The sequence below is a fragment of the Oncorhynchus mykiss genome, chromosome 7 (genome assembly GCF_057628025.1).
Source record: "Oncorhynchus mykiss isolate SJ-2025 chromosome 7, ASM5762802v1, whole genome shotgun sequence".
In the NCBI taxonomy this organism is placed as follows: domain Eukaryota; kingdom Metazoa; phylum Chordata; class Actinopteri; order Salmoniformes; family Salmonidae; genus Oncorhynchus; species Oncorhynchus mykiss.
In genome coordinates this window covers 13,403,156-13,422,673 of record NC_143028.1, presented here as the reverse complement: position 1 = coordinate 13,422,673, position 19,518 = coordinate 13,403,156, and positions in this window count along the sequence as shown.

Here is a 19,518-nt window from a genome sequence, read left to right as displayed (position 1 = left end):
GAATTTTTGCCCTGCTGTAGCAAACTGGCTCAAATTAAGATCCTACATCTGCAGTCAATGGACGGACCACTACCGCACCACACATTGTCCACTGTCGTACTACGGATAAACATCATACCTGAGATAATGCTTCTACACATGTCACAACAACACGGATATAGTTAATAATAGTCCGTGTGTCTCTCCCAGTGGTCTTATATCAGTGTTTAGTGGTGATGATTCCAGAGGGAACATTTACTTAACAACTGTAGGCTAATCTGTAGTCCACTGGCTTGTGGTTTCTAACCTTTGAAAGGTCATTGGTTGGCAAATCGTCTCAGACAGACAATGTCCTGGGACTAAAGTCTCGGAATGTCAACTTCAAGTTAGCATGCTTGCTGATGGGCAACCAAGACCTTTCCATGGGAGATTAATGTTAGATAGAATGCTAGATAGAGAAAGAGAGAGAGAGAGAGAGAGAGAGAGAGAGAGAGAGTGGGGGGATATAGTATCACAACTCAGGATAAGACCCAGATGCAGACAGTTCGAATCACAGATGTTTATTGACTAAACAGGGGGCTGGCAAAAGACAGGTCAAGGGCAGGCAGAGGTCAGTAATCCAGGGCAGAGTCAGACAGGTACAGAATGGCAGGCAGGCTCGGGGTCAGGGCAAGCAGAGGTCAGTAATCCAGGGCAGTGTCAGACAGGTACAGAATGGCAGGCGGGCTCAGGGCAGGCAGAGTGGTCAAACCCGGTAAAACTAGAAAAACAAGGGCTAGTGCTAAACAGGAGTATGGGAAAAACACGCTGGTCGTCTTGACAAGATGAAATGGCAAAAGACAAACATAAAACACAGATATAATTGCACATAGGATAATGGGGAAAATGTGCGACACCTGGAAGGAGGGGGAGACAAGCACAAGAAAGGTGAAACAGATCAGGGTGAGACATACAGTATATATATATATATATATATATATATATATATATATATATATAGAGAGAGAGAGAGAGAGAGAGAGAGAGCGAGAGAGAGAGAGAGAGAGAGAGAGAGAGAGAGAGAGAGAGAGAGAGACAATGAGAACTTTTCCCTGATTATATTAGCCTTTAAGTTTCCAATAACAGTGACTGCTGAGCAGGTAACAAGACATATTTTAAAATAAATCTCCTTGCCGTGTTTGAGAATGTCTGTCATCCTCTCATACTCAGCCACATTTGACAAACATGTGTCTTGTATTTATCTCATTGATTTCATCACATACCTGCACCATACATGTGTTCACATACAGTATAGTACATGCCAATACATTGTTCACCTCTCTGGATAAGCACACAAATCATCCATTCTATGTTTCATTGTTTCGTCGGTATAGGGAAGTTGGTTTATAACGTTGTTTAGGAACACAACAGATGTCAGCACATACCAGTGGTTGTTTTATATGGAACATTTCTTATGATTGGACAGCACATTGAGTTGAGCTGGATCATCAAAGATGGAAGGACTACATTTAGGGAAATTGAGAGTAAACAATGTTGTGAAACATTTGAAGAGGGACTGTCATTCCAATTGCAAGATCTGAGCAAAGAGACCTACAATCTGAGGATTTTCAATTTCAATTCATTTGGTGTTCTTGAAATATCTTTGAAACTCTTGTCGTTCAAAGGTAACCACCCGAGTTCAATCACTGCTCATGAATAGTCCACCGCTGATAAACTATTTTCATCTGGGTATTTCCGAAGAGAACATAGACAGATTGTGTTTTCTGAACCCCACAAAGAGCATAAAGAGCCTTTCTGTATCGTCTCTATCAGATGCATGTATTTCTCCCCAAAGAGATCATGTCGCCTCTTCGAAGAAAAGGGGAAACCGCAGCATCCACTTTTGTTGATGTATATTTTATAACCTCTCATTTTGTATATAAATATATATTCTTATTTGGCCAAGTGGGTCCCTGAACAATGCAGTCGTAGCTCTTAGGAGGCATTAAGAAGAAGCCTTGTGCTCTCAGACGAAGAGTAGCAATCACGCTTTGAAGGAATGAAGGGAATTGAAGGCTTTTAGTGCCACATGAAAACTTAAACACATCTCTGGCACATGTTTCGTTTAGTGACTAAAGCCAGCTCTCAGAACAAGGTTTACAGAGAGTTTCAACACCTTAGATTTGTATTCGTTTTTGAATGTAATCAATGTATTTATTTTTCCACTGTGTGTTACCTGCGACGTGTGTCATCAACTACAAAAGTGTATACGTTAACACAAATGTCCCACTGGGCACACACTGGTTGAATCAACATTGTTTCAACTTAATTTGTCCTCGCATTGTGACGTCGAATCAACGTGGGAAATACATTGGATTTGAAAAAAGTATTCACCCAGTATTGTTTTCATCTCATTTCAAGCAGGGTTGCAAACATTGAAATTAGGGTAACATTTCAACTTAAATACATTGACTTAAAGAGATACTTTGGGATTTTGGCAGTGATGCCCTTTACCTACTTCAGATGAACTTGTGGATACACTTTTAATGTCTCTGTGCCCAGTATGAAAAAAGTTAGAGGTAGTTGCTAACTAAAGTTAGAGGTAAATGCTAACTAGCATTAGCACAATGACTGGAAGTCTATGGTTATCTACTAGCATGCTAGCCAAAAACAAAATGGTATCTACAAGTTCATCTAACTCAGGGGAAGAAGATAAAGGGCCTCAGTGACAAAATCCAGAAGTATCCCATTGAAGGTAGACTCAGTGATATGACGAAGATGCAGAAAGCAAACAGCATAGTGGGTCACTTTCTGCACCAACTAAGAGCATTGAAACGCGAGGCTCGTCTTCTCTGCTGTTTTGGTCCCGTGGCTACCACACATTATGACAACTGACTATTTCATTGACTTTTGGACAAATCATTATTTTCGTTCATTTATTTATTCCTTCCTTCACTTGTCTGTTGTGGTTGCCATAGCTGTTAATCATCGAAACACAATTTACCCTATTTTTGTTTTCACAATTCCCTGGCAAGATGGCTACACTGCATATCAAGTGTCAGTCTGGGCAAGAAATGTGTTTTCGTGAGTTAAGTTACAGAAATTGCTTATGGCAGGCTGAGACTACTATACTAAAACAACATACCATAAATGCACCATCAGATGTATAGAGATTCAGCCAGCTGAGATTTATGGTAATCTTGTACACACACACACAGAGAGCGAGAGAGAGCGACAGAGAGAGAAAGAGAGAGAGACAGACAGACAGACAGACAGACATCCAAGTAAATTATGTTTACAAACATGTTGTGAGAGTGCATAAGTGGATTAACATAAACTTATTTTAGTTCAAAAGGAAAGTTGTAAGTGTCAATCAAAGTTTGCCTGGTATTTTCCACTAGATAGTCATTGGATGGTCGTTGGTGCGGCTCGCTCTAGACAAATTGGAATGGCATGGTGGTAGTTACAAACATTCTGCAATCAACCTTATCCACCAGCATCTACAGGGCTGTAACTGTATATTGTTACCTCTACTGTGCACTTGAATTAATCAAATTATACTTGTAAAAAGCTCCCAGTAAAGAATTAGATTTTAACAAGCCGAAGATGTGTGTATTTTCAACTTCACATGGAGATGTAATTCTCAGATGTTCATTGGAACATGTTGCACTCTCGATAGAGGCACGAAGACCCAGGCCTGGTATGACACGGTGCACTCCAACTCTAATCTGAGACATGACATCAGAGTTAGCATCGAGGGCAGCTGGGACTCGTCATACTGTACTGTAGGCTGGAGCACTGGAGCAAGGCACATGAACTAATCCAGGGATGATGCACAAATCTGTTTGTTGAGAACGAAGCAGCTGTTAACCAAACTAATTACCACGGATTAAGACTCTCAGTTTTCAGAACAAACTCTGTAATTTGTAACACATACACAAACCCACGCGCAAACAGTGGACTGGCTGGAGTCACAGTTTCCACTGTCTGTCCAGGCATTATGATATGGTTCCTCAGCAAAGTTCCACTGTCTCAAATGGAAGGAGATCCATGGAACTCCACCCTGGACTCCACCCTGCTGTTGGACCTGGGCACAGCTTAGCGCTGTGTCTGGGATTGCCCACGGAGAGGGCAGGGCAGGAGAGGAGAGGACCAGATGTCGATGAAGTTATTTCTGGCTTTGGCCACCGTAATCTTGTAATTTGTGTTGGCAATGTTTCCCTTTGTAGTTTTGTGTTTCCCTTTGTAGTTCATCTCTGTTTTGACTTTGGATCATTTAGAAAACAACACAACCAACAATATTGCTGACTATGAAGTAATACTACACCCAGTGCTTGACTAGGGATGAAATAAGTGCACGAGTTGTCTTTTTCCAACTCAGTCCATTAGACTATGTTCACCGAAATTCACAGATGACATTATAATATAGAGACCTCTGATTATTCACTGGTAAAGGTTCACACACCTTTTCCATGACTTCTCAATGACTTTTAACCAAATTTCCATGACCATTGTTATTATTAAAGCCTACACGAAAAAGTAAGCATTATTGACACTGGACACTGCCGTGTCTGATTCCATGTAGGCCTACCATCTCCTGCCATTGTGGCCTTGATTAAGGCACTTAACCCTCCACAAAGTAGAACTGCACTGGAAGTCACACATTGACAACATGTGATCAACCCTCCATCTGGAGAGCTCCTAGGTATGCAGGCTTGGCTTTTGATCCAGCCCTGAAACACCGCTTATCAAGGTCCAGTTGAGCAGCTGATGTTAAAGCTACAATGTGGTTAGATCAGGGCTGGAACAAAAGCCTGCACATCCAGTAGCTATCCTGGAGGATGGTTGCCACCCTGGATTGAAATAGTGCAACATTATGCCTACAGACAAATACTTTTGTCTTTATAAAATGATTCCCTCATTCAATGACTCGGGGATCAGATGGATAAGGTAGGCTGCTTCAAAAGTGATTTGACTAATTTTCATGACTTTTCATGACCTTACAAACCCTAATTTGACAACTTGGGACAGCGCATCATGCGCATTCCGGCTGGTGTATTATCAATCTGTGCAATCTCGAACAGCCTACTGTCACGCCCAGATTCACAGACTATCGGAAAATAAACTTGAACAAAAGCAGAATCAATAAATAAAATGCCCACTCTCCGTTGCTATTTAATGCAGATCCTGCCTTCATTCTGCTTTAATCAACCTTTTTTGCCTGTGTGAATCAGGGCTGGTGATTATAGAGGAGCCGGTAAGCAATTCCCCAAAAATGTGAGGTGCTGGTAAGGCGCTCAAGACAGCTCTGGGCCAAAATCAAGCACGGTCTACACCTTAATCAAAGTTGACAGTAAAGTGCCAAGACAAATTCCTGTAATCCATTATCCCATGTCAAACTGTGCCACCAAGCCCATTACCTTTGTATCTGTTGTGCTAGATGAGGGCTTATTCCCAGCCCATATATTTGGGAGTAAAATATGCCATATGTTCAAAGGTAGGTGTACAATAACTGTATAAAAAAAGTAAATATGTGTCAGTGTTTAATTTGTATGTTTTACAATGTATTCGGGAAGTATTCAGATTCTTTGACTTTTTCCAAATTTTGTTACGTTAAAGCCTTATTCTAAAATGGATGAAATTGTTTTTTTCCCTTATCAACCTACACACAACACCCCATAATGGCAAAGCAAAAACAGGTTTTTAGACATTTTTACAAATATATTACATGTAAAAAAGTATTCAGACCCTTTACTAAGTACTTTGTTGATGCACCTTTTACGGCGATTACAGCATTGAGTCTTCTTGGGTATGACGCTTGGCACACCTGTATTTGGGGAGTTTCTCCTATTCTTCTCTGCAGGTCCTCTCAAGCTCTGTCAGGTTGGATGGAGAGCATCGCTGCGCAGCTATTTTCAGGTCTCTCAAGAGATGTTTGATCGGATTCATGTCCGGGCTCTGGCTGGGCCACTCAAGGACATTCAGACTTGTCCCGAAGTCACTCCTATGTTGTCTTGGCTTTGTGCTTAGGGTGTTGTCCTGTAGGAAGGTGAACCTTTGACCCAGTCTGAGGTCCTGAGCTCTCTGCAGCAGGTTTCCATCAAGGATCTCTCTGTACTTTGCTCCGTTCGTCTTTCCCTCGATCCTGACTTGTCTCACAGTCCCTGCTGCTGAAAAACATCCCCACACCATGATGCTGCCACTACCATGCTTCACCGTAGGGATTGTGCCAGGTTTCCTCCAGACGTGACACTTGGCAATCAGGCTAAAGAGTTTAATCTTGGTTTCATCAGACCAGAGAATATTGTTTCTCATGCTCTGAGAGTCGGATGGTCGTGTGCGATAAGAGCTACAATGCTAATATTTGCGTAAACTCTTCACAATGGTGTTCTGTGGGTGTCACCAAGTAGACTGATACCCCATTTCATTGCTTCATATTCCAACCTTATTTAACATGATCTAGTCTAAATATGGCATGATTCCAACAATTGTAACCTTTTGCATCACTTTCAAAGAGGTACTTTTATTTTGAAGGCAAACCGCAAATTACAAATGCCAAATCCTTATTGTGGCTAGCTTCACAACACAAAACCCGGTCCGGTCGAGCCTCACTAGCCAGATTAAGCTAGCTAGCTGCTTATAACGTTAGCTTTGGGCAACAGGGTTAAGCACAGTGCCTTGCGAAAGTATTCGGCCCCCTTGAACTTTGCGACCTTTTGCCACATTTCAGGCTTCAAACATAAAGATATAAAACTGTATTTTTTTGTGAAGAATCAACAACAAGTGGGACACAATCATGAAGTGGAACGACATTTATTGGATATTTCAAACTTTTATTAACAAATCAAAAACTGAAAAATTGGTCGTGCAAAATTATTCAGCCCCTTTACTTTCAGTGCAGCAAACTCTCTCCAGACGTTCAGTGAGGATCTCTGAATGATCCAATGTTGACCTAAATGACTAATGATGATAAATACAATCCACCTGTGTGTAATCAAGTCTCCGTATAAATGCACCTGCACTGTGATAGTCTCAGAGGTCCGTTAAAAGCGCAGAGAGCATCATGAAGAACAAGGAACACACCAGGCAGGTCCGAGATACTGTTGTGAAGAAGTTTAAAGCCTGATTTGGATACAAAAAGATTTCCCAAGCTTTAAACATCCCAAGGAGCACTGTACAAGCGATAATATTGAAATGGAAGGAGTATCAGACCACTGCAAATCTACCAAGACCTGGCCGTCCCTCTAAACTTTCAGCTCATACAAGGAGAAGACTGATCAGAGATGCAGCCAAGAGGCCCATGATCACTCTGGATGAACTGCAGAGATCTACAGCTGAGGTGGGAGACTCTGTCCATAGGACAACAATCAGTCGTATATTGCACAAATCTGGCCTTTATGGAAGAGTGGCAAAAAGAAAGCCATTCTTAAAGATATCCATAAAAAGTGTCGTTTAAAGTTTGCCACAAGCCACCTGGGAGACACACCAAACATGTGGAAGAAGGTGCTCTGGTCAGATGAAACCAAAATTGAACTTTTTGGCAACAATGCAAAACGTTATGTTTGGCGTAAAAGCAACACAGCTGAACACACCATCCCCACTGTCAAACATGGTGGTGGCAGCATCATGGTTTGGGCCTGCTTTTCTTCAGCAGGGACAGGGAAGATGGTTCAAATTGATGGGAAGATGGATGGAGCCAAATACAGGACCATTCTGGAAGAAAACCTGATGGAGTCTGCAAAAGACCTGAGACTGGGACGGAGATTTGTCTTCCAACAAGACAATGATCCAAAACATAAAGCAAAATCTACAATGGAATGGTTCAAAAATAAACATATCCAGGTGTTAGAATGGCCAAGTCAAAGTCCAGACCTGAATCCAATCGAGAATCTGTGGAAAGAACTGAAAACTGCTGTTCACAAATGCTCTCCATCCAACCTCACTGAGCTCGAGCTGTTTTGCAAGGAGGAATGGGAAAGAATTTCAGTCTCTCGATGTGCAAAACTGATAGAGACATACCCCAAGCGACTTACAGCTGTAATCGCAGCAAAAGGTGGCGCTACAAAGTATTAACTTAAGGGGGCTGAATAATTTTGCACGCCCAATTTTTGTTAAAAAAGTTTGAAATATCCAATAAATGTCATTCCACTTCATGATTGTGTCCCACTTGTTGTTGATTCTTCACAAAAAAATACAGTTTTATATCTTTATGTTTGAAGCCTGAAATGTGGCAAAAGGTCGCAAAGTTCAAGGGGGCCGAATACTTTCGCAAGGCACTGTATCTGGCTAGCTATTTATTTTCATGAACTGAAGTTCAATTTCAATAGGTGAACAACAAGTGGCTACCGAACTAATACTTACTTACAAGGATTCCTAAATCATTGCTAAGAAAATTGAAAATGACTGCAGTTTCTACCGGTCATTGTTTTCAGGCTGGTTGTATTGGTGCAGGCTAGTTACCAAGCTAAAGCTAGCTAGCTACCCCAGAAGTTGCGGTCGAACAAATATTACTAACTCGGTATTGTAAACACATCGTTCCTTGCCGGTGTTTGCTTGTTTGCAGACTTTTTTGTACGGCTTTGACAGTGCTACTGATAGTAGTGGTGGCGCTTGGCTTGCACATGCAAAAACAGAACACACAACATTCTATAATAGAAGTGTGATATTTGACGTGTCAAATTAAAAGCTTATTTAACGCGTCAAATAGTGTTATTTGACGTGTATCTTTTTTGACACTCAAACACCCAAACGGCGTTCCATAGTATGTCGTGAAGCTAATAGCAGTGACGCTATTACTGTTTAACTCAGGTAGGGCAACATCTGAACAATAACGTACTTTTAACGTTAGTGTGTACTGGTGCTCGACCAGTCGTGAAAGCCAACATCACCCATGACAGAGAACAGTTGATTGTCAAGGGCAATGAATTCCATTATCTTGGCATGAATGGATTTCGCCTTTGAGTTGTCTCGCTGAAATGTTCTTACTCTTTCAAATAACTCGACTTGTTGACTGCTCAATCCACACAGCAGACATTGTGGGCTAGGTTAGGAATGCTGTGTTGCACGGGTAGCGCAAGCTTTTACATGGCATCATTACCCCATGTACCTACGTTATATAGGTAGGTATGCACGTCATCTACCTACGTTATATAGGTATGCACGTCATCTACCTACGTTATATAGGTATGCACGTCATCTACCTACTTTATATAGGTATGCACGTCATCTACCTACGTTATATAGGTATGCACGTCAGCTCTGACACCGGTTTTTCACATCGGCGTTAAACTAGACATCGGGCCGATAACGATGTTGCCATTTTTATCTGATATCGTCCGACTCTGATATGTTCACCGATAGATATATCATCCATGCACTTGCGCTCAATTTCAATTCTCATAGCAAAGGGTCTGAATATTTCCGTAAATAAGGTATGTCAGATTTTTATTTTTGAAACATTTGCAAAAATGTCTAACAACCTGTTTTCACTTTGTCATTATGGGATATTGTGTGTAAATTGATGAGGATTTGTTTAATTTAATCAATTTTAGAAAATGGCTGTAACGTAACAAAATGTGGGGAAAGTAAAGAGGTCTGAATGCTTTCCGAATGCACTGTATATATATAATAATTTATATATTATAATATATTTCTGCTATTTGATTCAATATGTTTTCTACTACTTCTGTCCCAAAACTGACAAAACAAACAAGTACTGGGTTAGAGTGTTGTATTGAGTAGTCTTGGCCAGCATGCTTAAGTCCACTTTGCTCTCCTATCATTCATTGCCTTTAGATAAAACATTCAGTTTGAAATAATGAACACAAATTAAAGATAAGTAAACCGTTTGTCAACTACGATCAGTCAACCAGAGTAGACAGGACGCTTAGCTCGCCCCTGAGAAAAATCCATCAGCATCTGCTGAACCACGATTGTCTGAACCACTTTCCTCCCAATTCAATTTCAATGCAAATCATGCCCAAAAGCAATATTCAAGCCAACCAAAATACAGAAATAAATATTCTGCATTAAATTCATACAACTGGCCCCTAGTGTATTAGTTGCTTCGTGTATTTTGATAGGATACAATCATTACATAACCAATGCACTTTCATTATTATAATGATGCATTATTCAAACATAAAGCCTGGGCAAAACCAAGTCCCGATCTTACCTTGTACACCTGTAACATTAGTAAACAGATTTGTGGGTTGCAGCAAATGATCTTAAATATTAATCCATGCTGAATATTTCTTTGCCCTGGACAGGAGAGGATTATGAGTGAAAATAACCCCAACAACTGAAGTTCTATGGCGACGGACGAAACCTACTGTACATAAGCCTTAGCCCGCCTACGCTATAGACATAAGTAATTCATAAGAAGTCTTTATTTCAGTATATCTATGAGAGGGAAACTGAGAGAAGCAGTGAGGGAAAAGTATTTGGAACTTTGTCCTGGGACACAAAAGTGGGGGAAAAAAAGCACCAGCTCTGAAACATTCATGTGGACAGGAAGGAACGTGGTGATGCCTCGCTCTTTTAAATGAAACCGATTTCCTAAAGGGAAAGAATTAAGTCATGCTTACACTGCACTGTGTACATCAATTATACACCAACTAGGTTGCATACAGTATTCACACACTGTAACCATTCCTGAATGATGGGTGGCTTTAGAAACCTTTATTACATTTTGAAGAAAAATTATTTTTTTTCCACTGAAATTAAGAAGTAGGATGAATCCTTGGGGAACTTCCAATGAAGCCATCCACTTAACGATTGAGAAGTTAATTGCCATGTTTAATGATGCTGGGTTTCCTTCCAGCTCTACGCACAGTAGCTATGAGAACCACATAGAGAGAGATCAATGAAGAAGAGGAGAGGGAGGAGTAGGGTGGGACGGAGAAGAGGCAATGAAACGGGGAGGAAGAAAATATAAAGTCATTGCCTGACCCGTCCAAGATGGTAGACTAGAGAGGCAAGATGCACACTTGTGTATGGCCGATAAGTCCTGACCTCATGTGTCTTTCCAGAAAATCCCCCCAATCTATCTTGCCTTTACACCATGGTTCAACTCAACAACTGCCAGGTACGGAATCAATATTTCACAGAGACAGCTGAAGCTCAGACGTCTCCAAACAATAGAATAATAGATGCCCATTAGGCATTGACCTTGCATTAGCCATTCATTATCTCCTCTCCAAGTAATACATATCGCACAAGGGGATGCAACTTTTACCAAACTTCAGGTAAGTGAATCTCAACATCCATCTTTCCTATCCACAAAAGCTCTGCGACGATGTATGATGTTTCAGGCCATCTACGATCACTAGTCTTACCCAGTGGACTGAGTGCGAGGCCTTTGAAAAACATCAACAACTCGGAAAATATTTTTTCTGAATCTTATTCATTCATTCTAACAATAGATGTGGAGTGGCATACAACTACAGAATTGGCATCCATGCCAAAGATGCACAGTGGACCACGGGACCAAAATACATTCCGCTCGTCTCTTCAAGTGGGATGAAATGAAAGTTTCTTTTTAATATGCAATTCAAAATGGGCAAGCGTTAAACTCGTCTAAGTAGAGCAGATCTGTATCTCTCCAGAAGCTCAACAAGACCATATAGCATAGCATTCTCATTAATATGGGAACGAGTTATCTAAATTAGAAATGGACTAATTATAGTCTAGTACGGCAGTCAATCTGAGCGAGTGTTGAGCCTCGACATCAGGCAGAGCAAGAGAGTTATTCTGTAAAGTGGAAGAAAGAGGGAAAGACAGAGAACATAACACCTGTTGGACTATATTGATTAGTATAGGGTTAAAAGTCAAGTTGGTTCTATCACTTCAACCCGGTTACCTGCACAAATTTGCCTGTGTTTTGAGAAAAACATACATTAGTGACTATACCTATGTCTGGTCTATATAGCATACGATAGCTGATCCTTAAACAATTTGCCTGCTGCTGTCTGCTGTGCAAAGTGAGTTCTCACAGTAAATGGTGCATACCAGTCTCAGCAGTCTTTTTACAGACAGGCTCACTGAGAGGGAGGTACAGTGAGAGAGAGGACAGAGGAATGTGGAGGAGAGCCAAAGGTTCTGCTTTTCTATTACTGCTCATAGTAACGAGGCCAAGTTCAGTTCGGCCACCTCTCTGCCCCTGCTCTCACATGCTCAGGAATGTTCAGTGAATGGTTTACATTGACATTGTGCGTGTGTGTGTGTGTGTGTTCATGTGTGCTCCTGTCTATGTGCCTGTGTGTGTATAGGCCCAAGATGACCCTGCCTGTCCTCAGAGTCTTCTCTTCAGAAAATACACAGCCTACTTTATCATCAGGACTTCTGCTTCAGCATAATTACTACCTGATCTGAGAGCCCATAGTTATGTGTTTAAAGGCGGTCTCTACACTCTTCGGAAAAAAAGGATATATCTAGAACCTTAACCTCAGCTGTACCCTTTTGGAAGCCTTTTTTCTAAGAGTGTATAGTGTAGTTTAGCTTTGCCTCATAGACACACACTGAGGCAAGATCCGGTTTGACTAACTGCAAGGTCAGCAGGAGTTACCACATTGTCCTCCAAAGCAGTCCTGTCATTTGAAATTATCTATGTTCACTTTTAAATGATATGTTACTTGCCAGAGAGCTGTGGTTTAAATGTTTCTTAAGCCTCCAAAAACAACCATCTCTCAACCTATTCTAAAAATGTTTGGAGAGCGAAGCCACTACTGCGAGTTCAATGAAGGGGGGGGGGGGGACTGTATTGATGGTCTATCTTAAATCCATGTAGACATAACTGAGATTTCTTTCACAACCATTTTCCACCTGCAATACCAATGAGAGTTGAATTCAAAATTACATGTTGAGTGACATCATTTCCTGTCAAGATGGTGACAAGTGATCCAGAACGTCACTCTAAGAGCTTCTGCTGTCCTACTGTTACTTACTTTCCACTGAACCGGTCATATAAACTAAGTTATGAAAAAACCTGCATCTTGAAACAACTGGTTTCCTTCCTCCTGAGGCATGCTGGGATTAATATAATCTCTGAAAAAGTGTTGCCTCTCACCCCCAAAGGTTACTAAGAGCAAGGGGAGCACAATCTGTCATAACACCTTACTCTTCCTGTACTTCCCATGTGGGACTATACCATCATTGCAGAACTCCCCTCACCTCCCCTGAAATAACAGAAAGGTGTTGTGAAGTCATGAAGTACAATACCAGCCCGGGGACAATATGCCTGCTGCTGCTACGATGCAGTTCCGCTTGATTTTCCATCTCTACAATAGTTTTTGCAGACGACGTGGTAAAAATGTATGTGGAATATGTTTTGACAGCTATTACATGTATTACAAAGCTGTTCTTTAGAAATATGAGTTTAGAATGGTTTCAGAGGGAGAGAAAACCCTAAACACCCCTCAACGTATTACATAGATTTGATCTATATCCTGAGTGAAATGTAATATGGTATGTGCCTTATCACGTCTTTTCCGGAAGCTAGCCTGGGTGTAAGAGGAGAGGAGAGGAGAGGTGGAGAGAGGAGAGGAGAGGAGAGGAGAGGAGAGGAGAGGAGAGGAGAGGAGAGGAGAGGAGAGCTTATCAAAAGTCATTTCACCAAGCTTATTGAAACCTGGTAACGTGGGGATATTTAGTTGATATGCTTCAACGGTGAGTGATGCCTTTATTGGAGCCAGGTGATGAGGCATAGAATGTTGCAGGAGGTTTTAATAACCATTTAAACAGATAGCTGACTGTACCTGTCTATAGTTACCCTGACCTTCCTGTACCCATACACTTCCATTCGCTCATATGTCAACATAGGTATGCGAAACATTTCACCGAGTATGTCTTCACATAAGGGCTGCATCCCAAATGGCAGCCTATTCCCTATATAGTGCACTACTTTTTACCAGGGTTCATAGGGAATCGCCCACTATATAGGGAATAGGCTGCCATTTGAGATACACACATGTAGTCACAGTTCTTATAGGAGGGAAACAATCTGTCTGTCTCAGGTCCGTTCGCACCACGAGCCAAACTGTCTCCATTTGCTTCACTGCCAGTGCAGCTAAAATGGAAAAAAAGGACATCTTACTCATAACAGTCTGTTTGCTCTGCATGCAACCATCTGGATAAATGAGTTGCGTTAGAGTTGATAGCCCTTTCTTTCACAGATGTAGTTGATGTATAGATTTAGTGGGTTTTGGCTGTTGGATGGCATGTCCTTTTCACATTGTCCGACTTGATTACCCCATGGTAAAAATGTCACGTGAGACATTCCACTGTAGATTAACATCATATTAAGGTCATACACGACATGTATGAGTATGTGTTGACATATACATACAGTAGATGAATGTATGAAGACATGTTTGTTAAAACCAAGAGCACCGGCTCTACAGTCACAGGCTAGAATTCCTCCATAAACTAAAAGAATAGAGACATTGGTTGTAGGACAAATTTCATCTTTGCAAACAACATGCAGACACTTCATGAAGGGCAGATCCCAGCTGTAACACATCACATTGGCAGTTGGCATAGTGTTTGCATTGGGGGATGTTAGTTAGCGCCATCCTCCCTGCCAGAAGTAACCATCTCCTGCTGCTGCCCCGCTGGAGGGACCATTCAACCTGATTGTCACAATCAAAACAAAACAGGAAATTGCACTCAGCCAGTCAGAAGCAGCAAGGCTGTCGCCTAGGAAACCGGTGGTGCAGTGAACAGAAAGATACTGTATGTGCCCCTGATGTGATGAGGTGCTTATCAAATTGGCTTATCACATCTGTTCATCCAACAGACTACATGGGACCACCCTTGAGAGTGTCAAAATGATTGAGGAATGTTTTTTATCAGCGGTTTCCTCTACAATATCATGCTGGCATGTTTCATAGACTTGACTGTGAACTGGAACGGTGTAGAGTAGAGATTGACTGCATCACTACTTGTCTTTGTGAACTGTCTGTTCAAACAGCTAACACACAGCTCAGACATCTTCCACATCAAGTAACTCAAGCGAGCCGTAAAATCGAATTTTTAAAAAGCAAATAAAACAACACCTCACGGCACAACGCGACAGTGAACACACAGCTCAGACACCCGTACAAGACATGCCACCAGGGGTCTCTTTCCAGTCCCCGAGTCAGAACAGACTCTGAGAAATGTGCAGTCCTACATAGAACTCTCTTCCACATCAAGCAACTCAAGCGAGCCGTAAAATCCGATAAAAAAACTAACAAAACAACACCTCATGGCACAACGCGAACTGTGAAGGGACACACACACAAACACACACACACGAATACACACACACACATATTGTAATGATATGGTATTGTGGATTTTATATTGTAATTTGTAGTAATAGAGTAATAATGTAATAATGTCTTGTGTGATTTATTGATTTATTTAGTGATGGATGCTGTTGTTTTTTGTTGTAATGCAATTGTTCTAATCCTGTTCGGACCCCAGGAATAGTAGCTGCTGCTTTGGTAGCCGATAATGGGGACCCTAATAAATACTAACTATGATTGATTGTTGCAAAATGCAAAAATAGCCGCATAACTTCGTTTTTTGAACTTCAATTTCTTGACCGTTGCATAGTTGCATCTGAATGTTCGACATCTGTTTGCATATACTTTGGCTGTCGACAATGGCTGCCAGAGACTACTACGCTTTGTAGCTCTAGGCTACTTCCAAGCATCTAACAGTTCTTCCTTCTCTCTGTTTCAGTACAGTAAATGCATCGAGAAGGCTAAAGGAGGTTTGAGGGTTATACCTCCACTTCCTCATTTCAGCACTTACTGGGTAACATCCATCATACAGCGCCGAGCTCTGGGAAACACCTCCATGGAGAACGTGACCATGACGACCAAGGCCTGAAGTCACTATTGTTACGCTTCACGGCTGCTGACTTTGAGTGGTCAACGACTGAGAAATGATCAACGACTGAGAAATGTGCATGACATGTATGACATACTGTATATGATCTATGTCTGTCAGCCCACTTATTTGAGGAGAACCCTGGCATCGCGACCATATCTTGGCTTTGAACTTTTGAAGTGGGCACTTCCTATTTGGGCACTTTAATTTATGCGGTATTTCCCTGGACTCTCTGGATAAATATGAATTATTCCCGGTATTGAAACTTGGTACCATTCTCTGGAAAATATGAATCGCTACTGTACACAGACCCTATTAAATGGCTTTGATATAATTCCATTCCTCCGTTTTCTGTCTCTCTTGTTGTTTGACTTGTTTCCTCCAGTGCACTTTTCTTTCTTCCTTCGCCAGCTAGCACAGTGGATCTGGGCCGAACCGGCTGAGAGTCGGGTCACTCGGCTGAGAGTCAGACTCTGCCGACGTCACGTGGCCCGAGTCTGTTCGGCAGTATTACTTATGGCTAGGATGCGGGGATTGAGTTCTATGTCATCTGTCATAGTTCTGTCATCTCTTATTGTCAAAGTTCTATGTCATCTGTTTTATAGCATGTTGAGCGTTTGGGTGCTTTGTTTGTTTGCCACCTAGAAGAATGTAATTTATCTTATTGTTTCTCAGATCCAGAATCTTGTCAGACCTACTGTATGATCCAGGTACACTAGATGTTGCCCCAACCTACTCTTACCATTGGAGGTAAAGAAAATACAAATCTGACCTTAGATCAGTTCTTTAGGTAAAATTGAATTGAGTCAAATGACCAGGTACAGCAGATCTTTCTCCAACCTACTCTTACTATAGGGAGATAAAATTAAATTGTGACCTTAGATTAGTTTATAGGTGTGAATCAAAGCCAAATTATATTATAACCCACTGAGCCAAGAACAACACAGGATACCGTCCCACAACATTGATTGCACCCAGAACATTCAATATGTGTTCAGGTAAGAGAGACAGGAAGGACATACCTGAGTTGGCCTTTATTTTCAGCGGGCTCAGACAGGCCTGTTCCATACTGTAAGGGCCCGCGGCAGGCTTCGATCGGACAGAGCAGGATATGGAACACATGTGCTTTCACATGGGGAGGGATCACAGCTGTTTCAGGTCTATCGGTGTTGAGTTGGACTCTTACTCATCAAGGGAGTGGGTGTGTGTGAAGAGTAAGCAGGGTGTCTGTGTGTGTTGGGGGGGAGGCGGGGTCAATGAATGGTTTGATGAGCATGAAAACAATGTAAACCATATGCCATGGCCGTCTCAGTCACCGGATCTCAAACCAATTGAACACTTATGGGAGATTCTGGAGCGGAGCCTGAGACAGCGTTTCCAACCACTGTCAACAAAACACCAAATTATGACATTTCTTGTGGAAGAATGGTGTCGCATTCCAGACACTTGTGGAATGTATGCCAAAGCACATTGAAGCTGTGGTGGCCCAACGGCCTATTAAAACAGAAGAAAGGAAGAAGGGGAGCGCTGCTAAGGTACACAATTGTAGGTTTTGGTAGACAGAAGGTGCTCTTTGGTAAAAGAGGTAAATTGGTCATCAAAAAAAAGGAGGACCAATGCACTCTTCATATAATGAATGGAAAGAGTTTAAAAACTCAGACGTGTTTCGGCTGCTGCGTACTCCCTGATGAAAAACATGAAGCCGAAACGTGTCAGAGTTTTAAAACTCTGTTTCCATTGAACATGCCATACAAATAAAGGCATTTTAATTCATTATATGAAGAGTGCCTTGGTCCTCCTTTCTTTTTAATGACCTATTAAAATACTTCATGTTGGTGTTTCCATTATTTTGCCAGTATGTTGCTCTCTTTTCTCCCATTATCCTTTGTTGTGCATGGTTGATGTAGTTGACTGGGAACATTTAAGGCTTTTCTTTTCATATATATTGATGTGTCATCAAAATGCTGTCAAAAACATGGACACATTTTGTGTGTGTGTGTGTGTGTGTGTGTGTGTGTGTGTGTGTGTGTGTGTGTGTGTGTGTGTGTGTGTGTGTGCATTTGTGTATGTGCATGCTTCTGCTCGTTCGTGTGTGTGTGTGTGTGTGTGTGCTTCCATATCTACAATACAGCATGTTTGCATCAGTGTGAACATGTGTGGTCCATGTTTGCTCCCTATCCCCTGTGGACAAATCTGACAATGTTACGGTTGGATGGAACACTTCCTCCTCTTCCTCCCCTCCTTCCTCCTCCTCCCTCCTCCTCCTCTTCCTCTTCCTCCCCCTCCTTCCTCTTCCTCCTGCCCTCATTCCTCCTCCTCTTCCTTCTCTTCCTCCTCCTCCCCTTCCTCCTACTTCCCCGTCTCTTCCTCTTCCTAGTCCTCCTCCTCTCCACTCCTTCTTCTTCCTCCTCCCCTCCTTCCTCCTCCTCTTCCTCCTCCTCTTCCTCCTCCTCTTTCTCTTCCTCCTCCTCCCGTCCTCCCTTTATTCCTCATCCTCCTCTTCCCCTTCCACTCCTCCCCTCCTTCCTCTTCCTCCTCCTCTTCTTCCTCCTCTTCCTCCTCCTCCTCTTCTTCCTCTTCCAACGCCTTCCTCCTCCTCCCCTCCTTCCTCCTCCACCTTCTCCTCTTCCTCCTGTTCCTCCTCCATCCCTTCGGCTGCTAACAGAGCTAACAGAGCTCTGAATCCCCCAACTTCCATCCTCCTTGCATCCCAGCCCCCCTGATGATGTGCCCATCCACTCTGGGCACTGTTGGCATCCAGTCCCTCCCTGTCCCGACCACCACAACCTCAAACATGATGCAGATGAGCCAGTGGTAAAACACATCTGAATGATTATTTACTAAGTATACCAGCGTTCTTGACTCACAACTGTCTTAGGGTTGAATCAAGAAGCTGGCCCAAGCCGCACAGCGTTATGTAGGCTATTTAGTTCATGTGTAAAACGTCAGTGGGTCTCCGTGGGCAGAACCAGTACCAGATCACAAAGATCCAGGAAATGTAGAATTTTCTCACCGCGCGATAACAATGACAGGGAAATTAGGTCAGAAATCTTGATTATAAACAGACAGCTAGCTGCTGGTCCTTTTTGCTAATGAGGCTCTCAGGGGCACAAAGACCCGACACGTACACACTAATGCATGAACGCACACACACACACACACACACACACACACACACACACACACACACACACACACACACACACACACACACACACACACACACACACACACACACACACACACACACACACACACACACACACACACACACGGTGATGGTGAGAAAAAGAAAAGTGATGAAAAAAAAGAAACATTGAGGATAAGAGGCTCGTGAATGCATTGGGCACCAAAGCACGTGCAAATACTGTGTTGAAAAATAGAACCACACATTCTACATCTAACTAACTAAACACTCCAGTACATCAAAGGTTTGTTGACCTCCCACAGCTCACACCAACCAACTGTTTAACCCCCTGCAGCAAGAAATCAAAGGCCAGTGAAAGGGACAGATTTCTCTTCCATTGCCAGACGGCTTATATTATTAGGAGGCATGTCATTAGGCTCAGAAAGAAAGCTGCTTTGTATTTTCTATGTTTGTTTTCACGGTCCATGCAAAGGCTATTGAGAACAAAGCTCCTATCCAGAAAACAGACATGTCCTACGGGCCAAAAGACACAAAAG